The sequence below is a fragment of the Sapajus apella genome, unplaced genomic scaffold (assembly GCF_009761245.1).
Source record: "Sapajus apella isolate SASKATOON/1434 unplaced genomic scaffold, GSC_monkey_1.0 scaffold75, whole genome shotgun sequence".
NCBI classification, from domain to species: Eukaryota; Metazoa; Chordata; class Mammalia; order Primates; family Cebidae; genus Sapajus; species Sapajus apella.
The window spans coordinates 2,798,155-2,819,828 of NW_022437015.1; the positions used below are offsets into that span (position 1 = coordinate 2,798,155).

The 21,674-nt window shown below is 38.3% G+C and overlaps 1 protein-coding gene across 6 annotated transcripts in view; it reads right to left on the reverse strand.

Annotated features, from left to right (window-relative positions):
- Window positions 1–21,674, reverse strand: part of ZDHHC15 (zinc finger DHHC-type palmitoyltransferase 15) — a 140,104-nt gene that overhangs the window by 92,474 nt on the left and 25,956 nt on the right. The gene's annotated exons all lie outside the window — the stretch shown is intronic.

Genomic DNA, 21,674 nt, shown 5'->3' on the forward strand with positions numbered 1-21,674 from the left:
GCATGAGATAGGTATATTGTTTTATAAAGAAAATAAAGCACAGAGATTAAGTACCTTGCCTAAGTTTGCACTTAATCAACTAACAAGTGGCAATGCCAGATCTCAAACTCATTTCATCTGATTTCAAGGCTTGTGCCCTTCCATTGATATGATGCTGCAATCAGATGTGAAACACATTTCTGCCAGGGCTCTGCTGATAATTAACCATGCTTACCAAGTTGCAAGAATTTTCATAGGTGACACTGATAACACCCTTGGAGAAGTGAGATCAGACTGCTTGTAACATTATCTGCATATTCTAATCTCATAAATAAGTGGAAATTTAGATATTCTCACTTCTTGAACTGTTTTAGTCTGGTATGGAGCTTGTTGCCACAATAGTGCCACGTTTTGCTAATCTTGCAAAAGATATGCCAATGATTTTCAAAAGCAATATGAACCTGAAAGCATTTATTCTATCTGTGCCAAAGGGTAGACTGAGGTGAAAAAAAGGATCTGTGGTCAGAATTTCTGAGTTTAAGTCTCATCTCTATCACTTCATAGAAAATCACTTTGCAGATCAGACATTCTCAACCTGTTTCTTCTTCTGTAAAGTAGAAGAAATAATGCCTACTTCATAATACTGGTGCAGAAGTGCTGACTAATAACAAGTAAATAAAAATCTTTTTAGGAAGCCTAATTTTTGAATTATTTAAAAATATTTGATATTGCCAAATGTTTTTAATTCTTCTAGTTGGTATGTTGCATTAGTCTATTCTTTCAAAGTGTATCATGTGTAGTGGTATTTTATTGTGATTTTATTTTGTATCCCTTTGATTACTAATGATATTGAGCACCTTTTCATGAGCTTATTGGCCATTTGGATACCCTCTTCTGAAATTCAAGACTTTTGTTCATTAAAAAACTTGGGTTGTTTGTCTTTTTTTTTTTTTTTTGGTATTATAGTCTTGTCTTTTTTGTCTTTTTTTGGTATTAATTATTTATATATTTTAGATATTAGTCTTTGGTTGAATATTTTTTTACCAGTTTGTGGCTTTCCTTTTTACTTCTTTTATGGTGGATTTTGATGAACAGAAGATCATGGTGGGAGTGTAGATTTATACAATCAGTTTGGAAAATTTTGGTATTATCTATTTACACTAAATATATGCCTGTCTTATGATCCCAGCAATTTTATTTCTACTCCTATACCCAAGATAAATGAATTTGTGTATGTATATGTGTCAGTGTGTATTAAAGTTTTATTTACACACACACACACACACACACAAACACACAAACACACACACACACACACGCGCGCACACACACACACACACACACACACACAGAGTCAGCCTTCCCTATCCATGGTTCCACATTCATGCATTCAACCACCTGGATTAAAGATATTTTAAAAATTAACAATATAAGAAAAATAATACAAATAAAAACAATACAAAAATTGTTTACATAGCATTTATAGTGTATTCATATTCTATGTAATCTAGAGATGATTTAAAGTATGTAAGAGGGTGTGAATGGGTTATATGCAAATACTATGGCATTTTATGTAAGCAACCTGAGCATCAGCAGATTTTGGTAACTATGAGACGTCCTGAAACCAATCTCCTGTGGATACTGAGGAACAACTATATTTATATGTCAAAGACACGTACAAGGATGTTTGTTGCAGCTTTATTCATAACACACAAAAAATGGAAACAAGTGTACTTCAGTGGCTGAATGGTTAAACCAAGTGTGATAAAATGAAATAACTAACAACAATCAAAGGAAATGAACTGTAGAAAAATGTATCAACATGGATAAATTTGAAAAACACTGTTGAGTGAAAGGTATGCATAGAATAGCACCAACTATAATTCCTTTTTCATGGACTTCAAAAACAGACAAAACCAAACTATGGTGATAGAAGTTAGAGTAGTAGTTACCTCTGAGAGGAGGCTGATTGAAAAGAGCGTGAATATTTATAAAGTACTAGAAATGTTTAAAATCTTAACCTGGATAGCGATTAGATGAGTATAATGTATGGGTGAAAATTCATCAAATTATTCTCTTTAAAACTTAATTCTGGGAGTAGAGTCTTTATGTTATACTTCAACAAAATCGCAAAATAAATAATAAAATATTTCAGATGATTTAAATATATCTAACTTTAAAAATTGGAAATATATAAAATCAAACACTCTATTTTAAGAACCACACATAGTGGTACGTTTTTATGGTACTATCATCCTCAAATAGAGTGAGAATTAAGTACCCTGCTTGAAGTATGTGGAAATACGTAAAAACATTTTTGGCTATTACAATGAATGTGGTGCACTATAGGCAATTAATCCTTATCCTAGGGTGCTAAAGATTCTCCAATGAACAAATTCACACAACTATTTTTCCCAACCAAAGATCAATAGGTGGTATGAGAGGGGCCCAGATGGCTGATTAGAAGCAGCTGTGGTCCATGGCATTCACAAAGAGGAATGAAAGTGGCGAATGAGTTCAGCACTTTCAACGAAAATATCCAGGTTCTCACATTGGGATTGACTAGGCAAACAACTAGACCCATAGAGAATGAAGAAAAGCAGGGTGGGGAAACAGCCCACCAAGGAGTGGCACACAGCCAGAAAGCAAAACCCACTCCCAGCCAAGGTAAATGGTGAATGATTATGCAACCCTGCTCAGGAAATCACACTTCTCCCATAGATCACTGCAACCCACCAATAAGGGGATCCTCTGTTGAGCCCATGCTACCAGGGACTTGGGTCTGATACACAAAGCTGTGTGGAGTCTTGGCAGAGCAGCTGCTCAGGCACACAGAGACTCAGGAGTTTTACATACTCCAGCCTTAGTATCCCCAGCAAGGTGTGAGATCCATTTGTGCATACACCTAAAAAGAGTGGTAAATTAAGAGAGCCAAGCAGTGTCATTCTGTAGGCCCCACTTCCATGGCACCATACAAGCGAAGACCCATTGGCTTGTAATTCTAGCCAGCCAACTGCAACAGGCTGAAGTCAGCCTGAGGTGGAATAAAGTTCTTGGCGGGAGAGATGGCTGCCATCTCTGTGGTTCAGTTGACTCAGTCATTCCAACCTGCTAGCTTTGGAGAGTACAAATCCAAAGGAGGAGGAAGGATCCCTCACAATGAGGAATAGCTACTTTGCCAGGTTGTGGCCAGGCTGCTTCTTTAAGCAGGGCCCCAATCTATTCCTTTTCACTTGGTGGAGACTCTCTGTGGGAACTTGATCCACTCCAGCCAGGATTATACAGAGAGCTCTGATCTCTCTGGGACAAAGCTCCTCAGGGGTGGGGCAGCCACCATCTCTGCAGTTCAGTAAACTCAGTCATTTTAGCCTGCCTATTTTAGAGAGTGAAAACAATCCTGATGAGGAAGGATCAGTTTGGAAAATTTGGGACTTATCTATTTATGCTAAATATATGTAACATGATGCAGGACAGCTGCTTTGCCAGATCATGCCCAGACTTTTTTTGTTTTTGAGATGGAGTTATGCTCTCATTGTCCAGGCTGGAGTGCAATGGCACAATCTTGGCTCACCATAACATCTGCCTCCTGGGTTCAAGTGACTCTCCTGCCTCAGCCTCCAAGCAGCTGGGATTACAGGCATGTGCCACCATGCCCAGCTGATTTTGTACTTTTAGTAAAGACAGGATTTCTCCATGTTGATCAGGCTGATCTTGAACTCCCCACTTCAAATATCTGCCTGCCTCAGCCTCCCAAAGTGCTGGGATTACAGGTGTGAGCCACTGTGCCTGGCCAGACTTCTTCGTTAAGTGGGATCCCACTCCATTCCTCCTTACTGACCCCTCCCTGTGAGGTCTTCAGCCACTCCACCTAGGGTTATATGGACAGATCTATGAACTTTCCCTGGGATGGAGCTCCCAGGGGGAGAGGTGGCTGTCATCTCTGTGGTACAGTTGATTCGGCCACTCCAGTCTGCTGACTTTGGAGAGGATTTTCTGGACAAGAGTGTGTTCCCTCCAGTGCAACACACCTTCTCTACCAAAAAGCAGCCAGGCTGCTTCTTTAAGTTGGTCCCTGATCCCACTCCTCCTGACTGGGTGAGAATTCCCAACAGGTCTCGAGACACCTCCTTTAGGTGTGTTTGGGCCAGAAACAGGTCAGTACCCCACTGGGATGGAGCTTCCAGAGGGAGGAGCAGGCTGACATCTTTGCTGTTTCACGGCCTTTACTGGTGATACATTCAGGTATGAGAAAAAAAAAAACTGATGCAAGTAGGGTCTGAAGCAGACCCCCAGCAAACCACAGCAGCCTTATAGGAGAGTGGCCTGACTTTTAAAAGAAAAAGAAACAGAAAACAACAACATCAACAGAAAATACCCCATAAAAAACTCATTCAAAGGTCAGCAACCTCAAAGATTGAAGATAGATAAGCCCACAAATGAGAAAGAATCAACACAAAAATGCTGAAAAAGCAAAAGGCCATAGTGCCTCTATTCCTTCAAATAAATGCAACACCTCTAGAGCAAGGGCATAGAACTGGGCTGAGGTTATATTCCTCCCTAAACTGGCTATTATGGTTATCAGCCCCTGTATTATCATGATTCTCAGCCTCTTGGCTGAATTGACAGAAGTAGACTTCAGAAGGTGAGTAATAACAAACTTCACTGAGCTAAAGGAGCACATTGTAATTCAATGCAAAGAGGCTAAGAATCATGATAAAACAATATAGGAGCTGATAACCAGAATAGCCAATTTAGAGGAGAATATAACCCACCTGACAGAGCTGAAAAACATAATATGACAACTTTTCAATGCAATCACAAGTATCAACAGCAGAATAAACAAAGCAGAGGAAGGAATCTCAGAGTTTGAAGACTGTCTTTCTGAAATAAGACAGACAAGAATAGAGAATAAAGAATAAAATGAAACAAATAAAATCTCTGAGTAATATGGGATTATGTAAACAGAGTGAACATAAAATTGACTGGGGTACCTGAAAGTGATGGAGAGAATGGAACCAAGTTGGAAAATACATTTCAGGATATCATCCAGGAGAACTTCCCAGCCTAGCAAGACAGGCCAGCATTCAAATTCAGGAAATGCAGAGAACCCCAGTAAGATACTCTATGAGAAGATCAATTCCAAGACACATAATCATGAAATTCTCTGAGTTAAAATGAAGAAAATAAATATTAAGGACAGCCAGAGGAAAAGGCCAGGTCACCTACTAAGGAAAGTGCATCAGACTAACAGCAGACCTCTCAGTGGAAACCCTAAAACCAGAAGAGATTGGGGCCAATATTCAACATTCTTAAAGAAAATAATTTTTGACCCAGTATTTGACATCCTATCAAACTAAGCTTCCTAATTGAAGGGGAAATAAGATCCTTTACAGACAAGAAAATGCTGAGGGAATTCAGCATCACCAGGCCTGCCTTACAGGAACTCCTGAAAGAACCACTAAATACGGAAAGGAAAACCCATTACAAGCCACTACAAAAACATACTGAAGTACACAGACAGTGACACTATGAAGCAACCACATAAACAAGTCTGCAAAATAACCAGCTAGCATCATGATGACAGGATCAAACTCATACATAATAATATTAACCTTAAATGTAAATGAGCTAAATTATCAATCAAAAGACACAGACTGTAAAGTTGGATAAAGAGTCAAGATTCACTGGTGTGCTGTCTTCAAGAGACCCATATCAAGTGCAAAAACACACATGGGCTCAAAATAAAGGGATGGAGGAAAATTTACCAAGCAAATGAAAAACAGAAAAAAGTATAGGTTACAATACCAGTTTGTAACAACCAACAAAGATTTAAAAAAACAAAAACAAAAACAAAAAATGACAACAAAGAAGGGCATTACATAATGGAAAAAGGTTCAATTCAACAAGAAGAGCTAATTATCCTGAATATATATGCACCCAATACAGGAAAACTTGGATTCATGCTGCAAGTTCTTAGAGACCTACAAAGACTTATATTCTCACACAGTAATAGTGAGAGACTTCAACACTGTATTAACAGGATTAGTCAGATCATTTGATCATCTTGATGATTATCTGATCATCAAGATAGAAAATTAACAAGGATATTCACGACCTGAACTCATCTCTGGATCAAAAGAACCTGACAGGTATTTACAGAACTCTTCAGCCAGAAACAACAGAATATACATTCATCTCATCGCCACATGGCACTTACTTTAAAATTGATCATATAAATGGATCATATAAAACACTCCTCAGCAAATGCAAAATAACTGAAATCATAATAGTCTCTCAGACCAGAGCATAATAAATTAGAACTCAAGATTAAGAAATTGACTCAAAACTACACCACTACATGGAAATTGAACAACCTGCTCCTGAATGACTCCTGAGTGAATAATGACATTAAAACAGGAATCAAGAAGTTCTTTGAAACTAATGAGAACCAAAAGACAAGGTATCATAATCTCTGGGACATAGCTAAAGTAGTGTTAAGGGGGAAATTTATAGCACCAAAAAAAAATATGCATTTCTAAAGCTAAAAACATCTCAAATTGACACCCTAACATCACAACTAGAAGACCTAGAGAATCAAGAGCAAAGAAACCCAAAGCTAGCAGAAGATGAGAAATAGTCAAGATCAGAGCTGAAGTGAAGGAGATAGAGACATGAAAAATCCTTCAAATAATCAACAAATTCAGTGACTGTTTTGAAAAAAATTAATCAAATAGAGCACTGGCTAGACTAATAAAGAAGAAAAGAGAGGAGAATCAAATAAACACAATCAGAAACGATTAACGGGATATTGCTACTGACCCCAAAGAAATGCAAACAACTATCAGAGAATATTATAAAACCCCTATCCACATAAATGAGAAAATCTAGAATAAATTCCTGGGTACAAACACCCTCCCAAGACTGAAGCAGGAAGAAATTGAATCCCTGAATAGACCAATAATGAGTTCTGAAATTCAGGAATAAATAGCCTACCAAATAAAAAAAGCCAAGGAGCAGATGAATTCACAGCTGAATTCTATGAGTTACAATGAAAAGTTAGTATCATTTCTATTGAAACTATTCCCAAACATTGAAAAGGAGAGACTCTTCCCCAACTCATTCTAGGAGCCTAATATCATCTTGATACCAAAACCTGTCAGAGATACAATAACAACAACAACAACAAAAACAGGCCAATATTATTGAAGAACATTGATGCAAAAATCCTCAATAAAATACTGGCAAACTGAATCCAGCAGCATATCAAAAAGTTATCCACAAGGATTAAGGTGACTTCATCCCTAGATGCAAGGTTGGTTCAACATATACAAACCAATAAATATGACTTATTGTATAAACAGAGCTAAAGACAAAAGCCACATCATTATCTCAATAGATGCAGAAAAGGCCTGTGATAAAATTCAACATCTCTTCATGTTAAAAACTCTCAATAAACCAGGTATTGAAGGAACATACCTCAAAATAATAAGCCATGTATGATAAACCCACAGCTAATATCATACTAAGTGGGCAAAAGCTGGAACATTTCCCTTGAAAACTGGCACAAGACAAGGATGCCCTCTCTCACCACTCCCATTCAACATATTTTTGAAAGTTGTGGCCATGGCAATCAGACAAGAGAAATAAATAAAGGATATTCAAATAGGAATAGAGGAAGTTATACTATCCCTGTTTGCACATGACATAATCCTGTATGTAGAAAACCCTATTGTCTCAGCCCAAAAGCTTTTGAAATTGATAAGCAACTTCAGTAAAATCTCAGGATACAAAATTGATATGCAAAAATCACTAGCCTTCCTATACACCAACAACAGGTAAGCAGAGAACCAAATTATAAATGAAACCCCATCCCATTCACAATTGCCACAAAAAGAATAAAATACCTAGGAATACAGCTAACAAGGGAAGTAAAGGACTTCTTCAATAAGAATTACAAACCACTGCTCAAGAAAATCAGAGAGGATACAAACAAATGGAAAAACATTCCATGCTCATGAGATAGGAAGAATGAATATCATGAAAATGGCCATACTGCCCAAATTAATTTATGGATTGAATGCTATTCCCATTAAACTACCATAGGCATTCTTCACAAAATTAGGAAAAAAAAAATTAAATTTATATGGAACCAAAAAAAGAGCCTCAATAGCCAAGACAATCCTAAGAAAAAAGAAAAAAAGCTGAAGGCATCATGCTACAGACTTCAAGCTATACTACAAGGCTACAGTAACCAAAACAGCATGGTAAAGGTACAACAACAGACACATAGACCAATGGAACAGAAAACAGAACCCAGAAATAAGAACACACACCAAAAGCATGTGATCTTTGACAAATGTGACAAAAACTAGCAATGGGGAAAGGATTCCCTATTTCATAAATGGTGCTGGGAGTGCTGGCTAGCCATATGCAGAAAATTGTAAATGGACCCCTTCCTTACACCTTATATAAAAGTTAACTCAAGATGGATTAAAATACTTAAATATAAAACCTGAAACTATAGAAACCCTAAAAGAAAATCCAGGCAATGCCATTCAGAATGTAGGCATGGGCAAAGATTTCATGATGAAAATGCCAAAAGCAATTGCAACAAAAGAAAAAATTGACAAATGGGATCTAATTCAGGAGTTTCTGCACAGCAAAAGAAACTATCATCAGAGTCAACGGACAACCTACAGAATGGAAGGAAAGTTTTGCAATCTATCTATCTAACAAAGTTCTAATCTCAAGAGTCTATTATACAAGAAATTCAAACAAATTTCTAAGAAAAAAAAACATTAAAAAGTAGGCAAATGACATGAACACTTTTCAAAAGAAGACATATATGCGGCCAAGAAACATGAAAAAAAAGTTCAACATCACTGATTATTGAAGAAACACAAATCAAAGCCACAATGAGATATCATCTCATGCCGGTCAGAATGGCTATTATTAAAAAATCAAAAGCAACAGATGCCAGATGTGGATGAGGTTGCAGATTTAAAAGAATGCTTTTACAATGCTGGTTGGAGTGTAAATTAGTTCAACCATTGTGGAAGATAGTGTGTGATTCCTTGAAGACCTAGAGCCAGAAATACCATTTGACCCAGCAAACCCATTACTGGGTATATACCCAAAGGAATATAAATTATTCTAATTTAAAGATACACACATTGATTGTAAGTTTCCTGAGACCTGCTCGGCCATGCAGAGCTGAGTCAATTAAACCTTTTCTTAAATAAAGAAATAAATATACATGCATGCATATGTTCATTGAAGCACTATTCTCAATAACAAAGACATGGAATCAACCTAAATGTCCATAAATGATAGACTGGATAGAGAAAATATGGTACATATACACCAGGGAATACTATGCAGCCATAAAATGGAAAGAGCTCAGGGACATGGGTGGAGGTGGAAGTCATTATGCTCAGAAAATTAACACAGAAGCAGAAAACTAAACACCACATGTGGAGGGAGAGCATCAGGAAGAGTAGCTAATGGATGCTGGAATGCTGGACTTCATACCTAGGTGATGGGATTATCTGTGCAGCAAAGCACCATGGCAAACATTTACCTGTATAACAAATCTGCATATCCTGCACCTGTACCCCTGAACTAAAATAAAAGTTGAAGACAAAGAAAAAAACAAAAGTAAATAAATCAATGTTATAAAATAGTAACTAAATGAACTAAATATTGCAAATTAATATTAAAAAACAACTGGTTGTTTTGTTTACTTAGAAGAAAAGTTATACTGGCTAACACAAAAGCATAATGTTTTAAAAATTCTTCTTAACTTTATAAAACTAGTACCTCGTGATGGCACTTTAATTTCTGGAATGTCCTTCAGAATACAACTTTCTTATGGTACACTGCACCTATTTGAAAGACACAGGAAGAGTACTTTCTGTTTGTATGTGATAAATACCTCATGTCTACCCAACAAATTGGCTTTGGTTTGGAATATGATGTCAGGCCTGGATGCCCTAATTCTGACACTAACAAGCCTTATTGAAAACTTGTGAGACTTTTGCCAAGATGGCCGACTAGGAACAGCTCCAGTCTGCAGTTCCCAGCAAGAACGCGCCAGAAGATGAGGGATATCCACATTTCCAACTGAGGTACCAGGTTCATCTCATGGGGACTAGTTAGACAGTGGGAACAGCTCAAGGTGGGCAAGCCAAAGCAGCGGGGGGCATAGCCTCACCTGGGAGGTGCAAGGGGCCAGAGAACTCCCTTTCCCAGCCAAGGGAAGCCATTAGGGAATTTTCTGGACACTCTGGCTCAGATACTGTGCTTTTTCCACAGTCTACACAACCTGCAGACCAGGAGATTCCCTCCAGCACCTGCAATGCCAGTGTCCCAGATTTTCAGCACAAAACTGGGGGCTGTTTTAGTCGAGTGGCACCTGGAACGCCAGCAAGACAGAATCGTACATTCCCCCTGAAAAAGGGGGCTGAAGCCAGAGAGCCAGGAAGCTGGCTCGGGGATGTCCCACCCCCATGAAGACCAGAAAGCTAGGATCCACTGGCTAGAAATTCTCTCAGCCAGCACATCAGTCTGAGCTCGACCTGGGACTTTTGAGCTTGGTGAGGGGAATGGCACCTACCATTGCTGAGGCTCCCATATGTGGTTTCAACATTGCCTGTGTAAACAAAGTCCTGGGAAGTTTACACAGCAACTGGGCAGAGCCCAGTACAGGATCTCAGCAAGGCCTCTGCAGGCAGACCGTCAAGTAGATTCCCATCTTGCTGGGCAGGGCATCTCAGAAAAAAAAGATGGCAGCCCATCAGGGACTTACAAAGCCCACACCTTCTTGGGGACTGAACACCTGGGAAAAGGGGAGGTTGTGGGTTCTGCTTCAGCAGACTTAAATGTCCCTGCCTGGCAGCCCTGAAGGGAGCAACAAATCCCCCAGCACAGTGCTTGAGCTCCATTAAGGGACAGGCTGCCTCCTCAAGTGGCTCCTTGACTCCCTGTGTGTCCTAACTGGGAGACACGTCATACAGGACAGCTCTGGCTGACATATGGCACGTGGGCTTTTGGGATGAAGCTACCACAGGAAGGAACAATCTTTAATGTTCTATGGCCCTGCAGTTGATTCCCAGGCAAGCAGAGTTTGGAGTTGACCTCCAGAAAACTCCAGCAGACCTGCAGAAGAGGAGCCTGACTATTAGAAGGAAAATTAACAAACAGAAATAGCTTCAACATCAACAGAAAGGATGTCCACTCAGAAACCTCATCCAATAGTCATCAACTTCAAAGACCAAAGGTAGGTAAATCCATGAAGATGGAAAAGAACCAGCACAAAAAGGCTGAAATCACCAAAACCCAGAATGCCTCTTCTCCTCCAAGGGCTCACAACCCTTCACCAGCAAGGGAACAAAATGGAATGGAGAATGAGTGTGACAAATTGACAGAAGCAGGCTTCAGAAGGTGGTTAATAACAAACTTCTCTGAGCTAAAGGAGCATGTTCTAACCCAATGCAAGGAAATTAAGAACTTTGAAAACAGGTTAGATGAAATGCTAACAAGAATAACCAGAATGGAAAAGAACATAAATGGCATGATGGAGCTGAAAAACAGCACAAGAGCTTCATGAAGTATGCACAAGAACTTCGTGAAGTATATACAAGTTTCAATAGACAAATCTTCAAGCAGAGGAAAGGATATCAGAGATTGAAGATCAGCTGAATGAAATAAAGTGAGAAGGCAAGATTAGAGAAAAAAGAGTGAAAAGAAATGAACAAAGCATCCAAGAAATATGGGATTATGTGAAAAGACCAAATCTACATTTGATTGGTGTACCTGAAAGTGATGGAGAGAATGAATCCAAGCTGGAAAACACTCTTCAGGATATTATCCAGAAGAACTTCCCCAACCTAGCAAGACAAGCCAACATTCAAATTCAGGAAATAGAGAAAACACCACAAAGGTGTTCCTTGAGAAGAGCAACCCCAAGGCACATAATAATCAGGTTCACCAGGATCAAAATGAAAGAAAATATGCTAAGGGCAGCCAGAGAGAAAGGTCGAGTTACCCACAAAGCGAAGCCCATCAGTCTCACAGCACCTCTCTCGACAGAAACCCTTCAATGCAGAAGAGATTGAGGGCCAATATTCAACATGCTAAATGAAAAGAATTTTCAAACCAGAATTTCATATCCGGCCAAACTAACCTTCATTAGTGAAGGAGAAATAAAATCCTTTATGGAAAAGCAACTGCTGAGAGATTTCATCACCACCAGGACTGCCCTACAGGAGCTCCTGATGGAAGCACTAAACATGGAAAAGAACAACCAGTACCAGCCACTGCAAAAACATACCAAACTGTAAAGACCATCGATGATATGAAGAAACTGCATCAACTAATGGGCAAAACAACCAGTTAGCATCAAAATGGCGGGATCAAATTCACACATAACAGTATTAACCTTAAATGTAAATGGGCTAATTGCCCCAATCAAAAGACAAACACTGGTAAAATGGATAAAAAAGTTAAGACTCATTGGTGTGCAGTATTTAGGAAACCATGCAAAGACATGTGCAAAGACACACATAGGCCCAAAATAAAGGGATGGAGAAAGATTTACCAAGCAAATTGAGAACAAAAATAAGCAGGGGTTGCCATCCTAGCCTCTGATAAAACAGACTTTAAACCAACAAATATCAAATGAGACAGAGTAGAGCATTACATAATGGTAAAGGAATTAATGCAACAAGAAGAGATAACTATCCTAAATATATATGCACCAAATACAGGAGCACCCAGATACATAAAACAAGTTCTTAATGATGTGCAAAGAGACTCAGACACCCAAGCAATAATAGCGGGAGACTTTAACACCCCGGTGTCAATACTAGATAGATCAACAAGACAGAAAGTTAACAATGCTATCCAGGACTAGAACTCACATTTGGACCAAGCAGACCTAATAGACATCTATAGATCTCTCCACACCAACACCAGAGAATACACATTCTTCTCAGCACCGCATTGCACTTATTCTAAAATTGACCACATAATTGGAAGTAAAAAACTCCTCAGCAAATGCAAAAGAATGGAACTTATGACAAATAGCCTCTCAGACCACAGTGCAATCAAATTGGAACTCAGGATTAAGAAACTCAGACAGATAGCAGGGGGTGGGGGTCTGGGGAGGGACAACACTAGGTGAAATACCTAATGTAGATGATGGGGGGATGGATGCAGTTAACCACCATGGCGTGGGTATACCTATGTAACGATCCTGCATGATCTGCGTATGTACCCCAGAACTTAAAATATAATAAAAAAAAAAAATACAAAAAAAAGAAACTCATGCAAAACCGCCTAACTATGTAAAACCTGAACAACCTGTTCCTGAATGACTACTGGAGAAATAATGAAATGAAGGTAGAAATAAAGATGTTCTTTGAAACCAAGGAGAACAAAGACACAATGTACCAGAATCTCGGGACACATTTAAAGCAGTGTCTAGAGGAAAATTTATAGCACTAAATGCCCACCAGAGAAGCAAGGAAAGATATAAAATCGACAGACTAACATCATGATTAAAAGAACTAGAGGAGCACCATCAAACAAATTCAAAAGCTAGAAGGCAAGAAAAACCATAATCAAAGTGGAACTGAAGGAGACAGAGACAAAAAACAAAAAACAAAAAAAAACCCTTAAAAAAAAATCAATAAATCCAGGAGCTGGTTTTTAAAAAAGGTCAACAAAATATACAGACTGCTAACCAGACTAATAAAAAAGAAAAGAGAGAAGTTTCAAATACATGCAATAAGAAATCATAAAGGGGAGATCACCACAGATCCCACAGAAATACAAACTACCATCAGAGATTATTACTAACACTTCTATGCACATAAACCAGTAAATCTAGAAGAAACGGATAAATTTCTGGACACTTACACCCTCCTAAGACTAAACCAGGAAGAAGTTGAATTACTGAATAGATCAATAACAAGGTCTGAAGTTGAGGCAGCAATTAAGTCTACCAACCAAAAAAAGTCCAGGATCAGATGGGTTCACAGCTGAATTCTACCAGAGGCATAAAGAGGAGATGGCACCATTCCTTCTGAAACTGTACCAAACGATGCAAAAGAGGGAATCCTCCCTAGCTCATTTTATGAGACCAGCATCACTCTGATATCAAAATCTGATGGAGACGCCACCAAAAAAAAAAAAAAAAAAATTTCAGGCCAATATCCATGATGAACATTGAGGAAAAAAATCTTCAGCAAAATACTGGCAAACCAAATCCAACAGCACATCCAAAAGCTTATCCATCACAATCAAGTTGGCTTCATCCCAGGGAGGCAAGGCTGGTTCAACATCTACAAATCTGTAAATGTAATCCATCACATAAACAGAACCAAAGACAAAAACCACATGATTATCTCAATAGATGCAGAGAAGGCCTTCGACAAAATTCAACACCCTTTATGCTAAAAACTCTCAATAAACTAGGTATGTATGGATCGTATCTCAAAATAATAAGATCTATTTATGACAAACCCACAACCAATATCATACTGAATGGGCAAAAACTGGAAGCACTCCCTTTGAAAACTGGCACAAGACAAGGATGCCCTCTCTCACAATTCTTATTCAACATAGTATTGGAAGTTTTGGCTAGGGCCATCAGGCAATAGGAGGAAATAAAATGTATTCAAATAAGTCGAGAGGATGACAAATTGTCCCTGTTTGCAGACGACATGATTGTATATTTAGAAAATCCCATCATCTCAGCCTCAAATCTCCTTAAGCTGATAAGCAACTTTGGCAAAGTCTCAGGATACAAAATCAAGGTGCGAAAATTGCAAGCATTCCTATACACTAATAATAGACAAAAAGAGAGTGAAATCATAAGTGAACTCCCATTCACAATTGCTACAAAGACAATAAAATACCTAGGAATACAACTAACAAGGGATGTGAAGGACCTCTTTAAGGAGAACTACAAACCACTGCCCAAGGAAATAAGAGAGGACACAAACAAATGCAAAAACATTCCATGCTCATGGTTAGAAAGAATCAATATCATGAAAATGGCCATACTACCCAAAGTAATGTATAGATTCAATACTATCCCCATCAAGCTACCAATGACTTTCTTCACAGAATTGGAAAAAAACAGCTTAAACTTCATATGGAACCAGAAAATAGCCTACACAGCCAAGACAATACTAAGAAAAACAACAACAACAACAACAACGAAAAGCTGGAGGCATCATGCTACCCGATTTTAATTATATTTCAAGGCTACTGTAATCAAAACAGCATGGTACTGGTACCAAAACAGAGATATAGACCAATGGAACAGAACAGAGGTCTCAGAAATAATGCAACACATCTACAACCATCTGATCTTTGACAAGCCTGGCAAAAACAAGCAATGGGGAAAGGATTCCCTATTTAATAAGTGGTGTTGGGAAAACTGGCTAGCCATATGCAGAAATCTGAAACTGGATCCCTTCCTTACACCTTATACAAAAATTAACTCTAGATGGATTGAAGACTTAAACATGAGGCCTAACACCATAAAAACATTAGAATAAAACCTGGGCAATACCATTCAGGCCATAGGCATAGGCAAGGACTTCATAACTAAACAAGAAAAGTGATGGCAACAAAAGCCAAAATAGGCAAATGGGATTTAATTAAACTAAAGAGCTTCTTCACAGCAAAAGAAACTATCAGTAGATTGAACCACCAGCAAATAACAGAATGGGAAAGAATTTTTGCAATCTACCCATCTGATAAAGGGCTAATATCCAGAATCTACAAAGAACTAGAACAGATTTACAAGAAAAAAAAACCCCAACAAAAAGTTGGTGAAGGATACAAACAGACACTTTCAAAAGAAGACATTTATGAGGCCAACAAAAATGTGAAAAGAAAGCTCATCGTCACTGGTCATTAGAGAAATGCAAATCAACTTATATTGAGATACCATCTCACTCCAGGTAGAATGGCAATTATTAAAAAATCAGGAGATAACACATGCTGGAGAGGATGTGGAGTAACAGGAATACTTTTACACTGTTGGTGGGAGTGTAAATTAATTCAACCATTGTGGAAGACAGTGTGGCAATTCCTCAAGGATCTAGAACTGGAAATACCATTTCACACAGCAATCTCATTACTGGGTATATACCCAAAGGATTATAAATCATTCTATTATAAAGGCACATGCACACATATGCTTATTGCAGCACTGTTCACAATAGGAAAGACTTGGAACCAACCCAAACACCCATCAATGATAGACTGGATAAAGAAAATGCAGCACATATACACCATGGAATACTATGCAGCCATAAAAAAGGATGAGCTCGTGTCCTTTGCAGGGACATGGATGAAACAGAAAACCATCATTCTCAGCAAACTGACACAAGAACCGAAAGCCAAACACCACATATTCTCACTCATAAGTGGGTGGTGAAGAGTGAGAGCACACAGACACAGGCAAGGGAACATCACACACTGGGACCTGGTGTGGGGGGGGTAGGGGAGGAATAGGAGGGGATGGGGATATTGGGGAGGAATACTATTAGAAGAAATACCTAGTGTAGATGATGGGGCAATGGATGCAGCAAACCACCATTATGGCAAGTGTATACCTATGTAACACACCTGCATCATCTGCACATGTACCCCAGAACTTAAAGTATAATAAATAAATTTTAAAAGTGAAAAATAAAAAAATTAAAGAATCCTAAAAAAATTAATACAATGAGCTAGTAAACACATTTTATATGAGGCAATTGATGATAGATTATGTTATACTTGGTATTAAATAATATAATATTGTGGATATTAAATTGGCCTAACGTATTCTCCTTTTCTTTTTACAAGTTAAAAGTAATAAAGATGTGGTCTTAAATGTTATCTAATGTTTGTAGTGCATGTCTAAATTCTGTCATCATCTCACCCAGGTTAAGGCTATGAAGTTCCCAAGTTCATAAGGTGACGATGACAGTTATTTTTATTTAGACAAAATTCACATAACTTCCATTTAACGTTTCCATTTTATAGTGTACAATTCAGTGGCATTTAGTACAGTGTTGTGCAACCATCACTACTATCTAGTTCCAGAAGAGTTTCATCTTCCCAAAAGGACACTCCACACCCAATAATAGTCATTCTCCATTTCTCCGTATCCCCACAGCCTGGCAAGTATTAATTTACATTGTTTCTATGGATTTTCCTTTCTGGATATTTCATATAAATGTAATCAAAAGTATGTGGCCTTCAGTGTCTGTTGTCTTTCAATTGGTATAATGTTTCCAAGGTTCATCCATGTTGTACCATGTATCAGTACTACATAATTTTTCCTGGCTGAATAACATCCCAGCCAGGATATAGGTGTACAACACTTTCATTATCCATTTATTCACTCATGAAAATTTGGGCTGTTTCTACCTTTTGGCTATAGTGAATAGTGCTGCTATGAATAGTCATGTATAAGTACTTGTTTGAACACCTGTTTTCAATTATTTTGGGCATATACCTAGGAGTGGGATTTCTGAGTCACATGGTAATTATATATTTAACTTTACAAAAATTTGCACAGCTGTTTTCACATCAGTTATACAATTTTACATTCCTAGTAGCAATGTATAAATATTCTGATTTCTTCATATCCTCGCCAAGACTTATTATTTTTCATTCATTCATTTATTTAATTTGGCTGTCCTAGTGGGTATCTATCATGGTCTTGTTTGAATTTCTCTAACAGTTAATGATGGGAAGCATCCTTTCATGTGCTTTTTGGGCATTTATATATGTTTTTCAGAAACAGGTCTATTCAAATTCTTTCACCAGTTTTAAATTGGATTGTTTGTTTTCTTGTTATTTGTAGAAATTCTTAATATATTCTAAACACTTGACACACGTAATATATGACTTGCAAATATTTTGTCCCATTCTTTGGATGGTCATCTTATTTTCTTGATAATGTTGTTTGATGTACAAAAGATTTTTTTTAACTTTGATGAAGTCAATTTATCCATTTTTTCTTTCATTGCTTATGCTTTTGTTGTCATATCAAACAATCCATTGCTAAATCCGAAATAATAAAGTTTTTCCACTAAGCTTTCTTCAAAGAGTTTTGTAAGTTTAGATCTTACATTTAAGTCCTTAGTCCTCTTTAAAATAATGTGATAAATATGCATAACACAAAATTCAACTATTTTAAAGTATATAGTTCAGTGGCATGAAGTACAGTCACATTATTGTTAAACCATCACTACCATCCACCTTCAGAACTTTATTCATCTTTCCAAACTGAAATTCCATACTCATACTCATTAAACAACTCCATATTTCCCTCTCCTCCCAGTCCTAGCAAAGACCATTCTATTTTCTTTCTCTGTGAATTTGACTACTCTAGGTACCTCATACAAGTAGAATCGTATATATTTGCCTTTTGTTACTGGTTTATTTCACTTAGTATGATGTCCTCAAGTTTCATCCATGTTTTAGCATGTGTCAGAATTTCCTTCTCTTTCAAAAGTGGAATGATACTCCATTGTATGTATATACTTGATTTTACTTACCGATTCTGGAATTGCTAGACCCTGTGGTCGTGCCATTTTTAACTATTTGAGGAACTATTATACTGTTTTTCACAGTGGTTACAATATTTACCATTACCACCAACAGCGCTCAAATGTTCCAATTTCTTTACATCCTCACCAACAATTGCTGTTTTCCAGTTTTTTTTTTTTTAATAATAAACTTTTTAATGGGTGTGAGGTATTATCTCATTGTGGTTTTAATTTTTATTCATCTAATGATTAATGATATTTGGCATCTTTTAATTTTTTTTTTTTGTGCTTTAAGTTCTGGGGTACATGTGCAGAACGGGCAGGTTTGTTACATAGGTATACATGTGCCTTAGTGGTTTGCTGCATCTGTCTCCCTGTCATCTACATTAGGTATTTCTCCTAATGTTATGCCCCCCAATACCCCCACCTCCTGCTATCCCTCCCCAGCCCCTCCACTCCCCAACAGGCCCCTGTGTGTGATGTTCCCCTCCCTGTGTCCATGTGTTCTCATTGTTTAACACCCACTTATAAGTGAGAACATGCGATGTTTGGTTTTAGGTTCTTGTGTCAGTTTGCTGAGAAAGATGGTTTCCTGTTTCATCCATGTCCCTGCAGAGGACATGAACTCATCTGTTTTAATGGCTGCATAATATTCCATACATCTTTTTATGTGCTTATTTGTGATGGTTAATACTGAGTGTCAACTTAATTGGATTGAAAGATGCAAAGGATTGATACTGGGTGTGTCTGCAAGGGTGCTGCCAAAGGAGATTAACATTTGAGTCAGGAGATTAACATTTGAGTCATTGGGATGGGGAAGGCAGATCCACCACTAATCTAGGTGAGCACCATCTAATAACCGCTAGCAAATATAAAGAAGGCAGAAAAATGTGAAAAGACTAGACTGGCCTAGCCTCCAAGTCTACATCTTTCTACCATGCTGGACCCTTTCTGCCCTCAAACATTGGGCTCCAAGTTCTTCAGTTTTGGAACTTAGACTGGCTTTTGTTGCCAGGAGTGGTTCTAGAGGAACGGAATATTAAGGATGGAGTTCTTTTCTTGGTTTTGGGGTTTCTCGAGTTGGCTGCTTAATACGATTAGACCCAACAATGCTAAGGACTCTACTCTAAATAGTATAGAGAACACTGATAGTTCTTGGTATGAATTGTTAATTGAGTTATGGAAAATAAATGCGTTTGACACTCCTGATTCACCCCTTGTGAGAGGTGAGGAGTTTAGTGACTCTATACATAATACCTTTGATCATATGTGGATAACCAAGGAACATAATGAAGCTGGTTGGTTGCTCCTAAGTTCAGTGGACAAAGTGATGGATGAAAGAAAATGATGAACTCAGGAATTCTAACTACCACCTTCAGAAGCAGATACTAAATTTCAAATCTGCTAAGACTGTCCCACATGAGAGTCTTATCTCTTGTAGAGAAAGAGCTGAAACTGTGGGAAAACAGACACAAGCTGTTATCATGTGAGTGGCTGGTCTGCAATGAAAGATGCATACACAGACTCACCAGGTGTCTACTGTTAAAGGGAGGGCATTGATTGGAAAATAATGGAAATGTGTGGAAGGACACTGATGAAGCTGGAGACACTGAGCTGGTATACTCTGATTAACCATTTTTTTTGCCAGAAGAAACAGCTTCAGCATCCCTAGTGATGCTACCATCTGCCTTTCCCTTTGTCTGAGGTGATAAACCCTGTGCTGCCTGAAGCAACACTGATGGCCTTTCCTGAGGCAGTTGCCAGGCTAGATAATGTTGATTCTCCTCAGGAGTCACCTCCAACAACTCTGTTGGCTTCTAGACCTATAACTAAAGTCCTGACAGGCTCCTAGAAGTGAGGCTGAGAGTGTGACCCATGAGGTGTGCTACATTCAAAAATAACTGCTTGAGTTTTTGAACTTATATAAACAGAAATTTGGAGAACAGACACAGGAATGAATATTAAGGGTGTGGGATAATGGTGGAAAGAACATAGAATTTGATTGGGCTGAATTTATTAATTTGAGCCCACTAAGTAGGGACTGCATTTAATGTTGTAGCTAGGGGAGTTAAAAAGGTTTCTAGTAGTTTATTTGCTTGGTTAGCTGAAATATGCATTAAAAGATGGCCCACTGTGAGCAAGCTGGATATGCCTGAACTCCGTTGGTTTAATGTAGAGGAAGGGATCCAAAGGCTTAGGGGGATTGAGATGATGGAATGAATTAGTCACTTTACATCTACTCATCCCAGCTGGGAGGGTACAGAAGACATACCCTTGACAAATGCCTTGTGAAATAGATGTGTGAGGGCAGCACCTTCATCTTTGAAGGGCCTGTAATTGTTCTCATCTGTATGTCAAATCTAATAGTGGGAATTGCCGTCACTCCACTACAAAATTTAAATACAATGGGCATAAGTGGATCCTGAGGTGGAAGGGGCCAAGTGGTAGCATTCGACCATCAAAGGCAAAGTGGACATAACTACCATAATGAACAGCAGAGGCAAAGCAGCAATCAGAATAGTCTGACTCTTGTAGAGCTCTGGTATTGAATAATTTATTTTGGTGTTTCAAGAAGTGAAATTGAATAAAAAGCCCACTGCATCCCTACTTAATTTATATAAGCAGAAAACTTCTAGGTCAAAAATGGACAAAAGACTAATTTGAATTACAAAATTGGAGAATCACTACCCCTCAATTTCCGTACTTGAGCCAGTTTACAGACCCAGAACCGCTTGAATGAAGGGGAGGCCAGGTCCTCTTGAGGAAGGACCCCACTACACTACTGACAATTTATGCTGATAATCTTTCTCCCATCCTTCCCCAAAGAAACATCTGGCCTTTTACCAGGGTAACTGCATTAGGGAAAGGGAAATGATAAGACATTTTGGGGACTACTGGGCACTGGCTCTGTGCTGATGATTCCAAGCAAGCAAAAATGTCATTATGGTCCTCCAATTAAAGTAGGGGCTTAAGAAGGTCAGGTAGTTAATGGAGTTTTAGCTCAGGTCTGACTTACAGTGTCCAGTGGGTCCCCAGATTCATCCTGTGGTCATTTCACCAGTGCCAGAATGTATAATTGGCATAGACATACTTAGCAGCTGGAAGAACCTCCACATTGGCTCCCTGACTGGT